The sequence below is a fragment of the Triticum urartu genome, chromosome 5 (genome assembly GCF_003073215.2).
Source record: "Triticum urartu cultivar G1812 chromosome 5, Tu2.1, whole genome shotgun sequence".
Taxonomy (NCBI): domain Eukaryota; kingdom Viridiplantae; phylum Streptophyta; class Magnoliopsida; order Poales; family Poaceae; genus Triticum; species Triticum urartu.
In genome coordinates, this window is record NC_053026.1 from 491,463,472 (window position 1) to 491,466,468 (window position 2,997).

Below are 2,997 nucleotides of genomic sequence, written 5' to 3' on the forward strand. Positions count from 1 at the left end.
CTTTCATACTAATGAAAATAAGTGTGAAACGGTGTCTGCATCTATTGGCAGCGCTCACGCCGCTTGAGGTGGGGGGAGGGGTGGATCGGGCGGTAACCTAGCCGCCGCCCCCATCCGCCCTCCTTCGGTTAGCATCCGTGGTTTGGCGCGGTGGATGGTGGAGGTTAGCATCCGTGGTTTGGCATGATGGGGTTAGAAGGCTTGGATCCGGGGACCGGTTGGCCGCAACTGGCTTGCGGGCGCATCTGCTGTTCCCCCGGCTTGTTCCAGGTGAAAACCTAGTGCTGATCTTGGTCGGTGTTGTCGTCGTCGGCGTCTTCGGATGCCGTTCCACTCCTTAGAGGCACCGCCATGGAACTCTGAGCTCCCTGTCGCCCCAAATCCCTAGGCTCTGCCTTTTCTTTTTCTGACAAGTGTCACAATAGTGTTGGAGGCTGGCAGCGATCAGTGAATTTGGAGAGGACAGGGACTATATGAACTCTATTTATAATAATCTTTGTAGGAGAATGTGTCAAGCAAATTGACTGCGCACGAACAAGCTCGGGATCACTATGAAGGTACATGTAATGATGATCTCACCAACAGTCACCGCAACGGAAGAGGAAGAAGATGCCACTGAAGCTCGCCGATTGCTGAAGCTAGTTTTACCTCCTAGCAGTAAGGATTATCTTCGAAATGATTCACTCGTTGTTATTCTTGGTTGATCAAATTTAAAAGGGACTTCTTGACCATAGAACTAAGCGGCAATAAGTTCCTCTTGTACTCTCCTTTGTACAATCTTTGTAATCCTTTTGATAGAGAACCCAATACCCCACCTTTTGCTGCTCTAACCACCACTATGTAAATATTTGTATAGTCGACACTTGACATATATTAATAAAAAGTGAAAGAATGTCAGTGGGAGCCTTTCCCACTGTCACTAGCCCTGAAAAAGGTATCCGACGTACCGATCTAGCATCACTGCGACACTCCATGAAGCTAGCGTGAATAACTGCAAGAAGAAACTAGAGGGAGAAGCAGCCTGGCATTGAACCGATGTAGATCAGATGAAGATGGAGAGAGGTGGGTGGCGGTTAGCACGAGAGGGGGTCAGCCGAGGGGCTTGGTGTGTCCCTTGGTGTGCCCCTCCCCACCTATATATAGGCGGAGGGTCCAAGTGGGTCGACCAACTTGGGGGCAGAGTCCTAGTCCTACTAGGACTCCCTCCTCCACTTGACTTGCCGCCCAAGCAACGAGGGCGGGGGGGGGGGGCTTAGCCGACTCGGGCCCCATGGTGGAAAAACAATAATGATTTTATTAATTACAGGACCAACAATGAAATGGACGGTGGATGGTGGACCTCGCCCATCACACTGTTACCATTTCCGCTTCGACATCTGCCCCTTCCACTTTTGGCAAGCATCATGGGCCTATGTCGGAGGCTAGCAATATTTTTTTACCTGAAAGGGTAGGAGAGGCTCCAAGTGTATTTTTATATTGAATAAATTAATCAAATTTGTACATATTTACATGGCAATACATGCAACTTTGGGTATGCCGGAAAAAGAAAGAAAAAAGTTAGAAGGGAAAAGCTAATAGCAAACTAACAACAAACTAGTTGTTCTAGTGAATGGAGGCCGCAAAAGAAGAGATGAAAGGTTTATGAGCTTCTTTGAGAGAGGAAAGGTTCATGAGCTACTTTGACCCTATACGCTAGTAAGGTGAGATCCTCTTTTAGTCTTGCAACCCAAGAGTTGATGCTTGGCTGAACCCCTCTAAGATGATTGTTGTTTCTTTCTTTCCAAAGACTCCGGGAAGCAACCATTTTTTTCAGAAACATGGGCCTCCCCCACAAATAGTTTTGAGTAAAGTGCATTTTTTGTCCCTCAACTTATCGTGACGTGCGACTTTCGTCCTTGAACCTATTTTTGGTTGCAACCTTAGTCTCTCGACTCTTAATACCAGGTATAGTTAGTCCCCGACAGTTGTATTCCTTGATCAAACCCGATTCGACCTTATGTAACATGGTTTTGGCCAAAGCACCACCATACGATGGCATAGGGGCATTCAAGGCAATGCATCGTGATCACCACCACCGATTGGACCGATGATCGGGAGGATTCGGTAGAGGTGGTAGTTAGCTCGCGAGAGAGGAAGAGCAAGGCAAGAGACGAAAAGAGGGGAAAGGGGGTCATCTAGGAATGAACTAGAGAGAGAGAGAGAGCGATGGATAGATAGATAGATAGATAGATAGATAGAGAGAGAGAGGGAGAGAGAGAGAAGGGGGGAGGATTAGAGATAGATGGAATGTGGTTCTATTCCACCTTACAGTGATGACGTGATCAAAATTGTGCCATGAAAAGGCAAAACTGGATTTGGTGGAGGAATACTCTTGTTAGGAACTAATTTTACCCGATATTACGAGTTGTGGGACAAAGGTTGCACCAAGATGTGGTCAAAACCGTGACACATCAGGTCAAAACCGGTTTTGACCAAGGAATACCGTTGTTATGGACTAACTATACCTGAATTAAGAGTTGAGGGACGAAGGTTACAACAACAAAAAGGTTCAGAGACGAAAGCCACACTTCGCGATAAGTTGAGGGACGAAAAATGCACTATGCTTAATAGAGTTTTTTCTTGGATGATTTTTTGAAACCTGGTGACCGAAGGGTGCTAAAAAATACCAAGTACGAGCAACTTTGACTAAATGAGCAAGTGAATATCATGTGACGAATGGTCTCTTTGATGGGTGCTTCACAAAGAAAACAATGATTATAGTGGCGTCTCTTTAAGCATGTTGTGTTTGTCCAGCCTATCAAAAAGAAGCAGTCAACCAAACACCTCGATCTTCATGGCACACTTTGATTTCCAAATCCATTAATACGCATGATGAGGTTGGGTGTTTCTGAAGTAGAATGCATAATATCGACTCAATTTAAACTCCACTACACCCTAGACATAGTGCCATTATTTGTTGTGCGTATAAGTATCAGGTGTAATGTGGGTTGTGTTAGC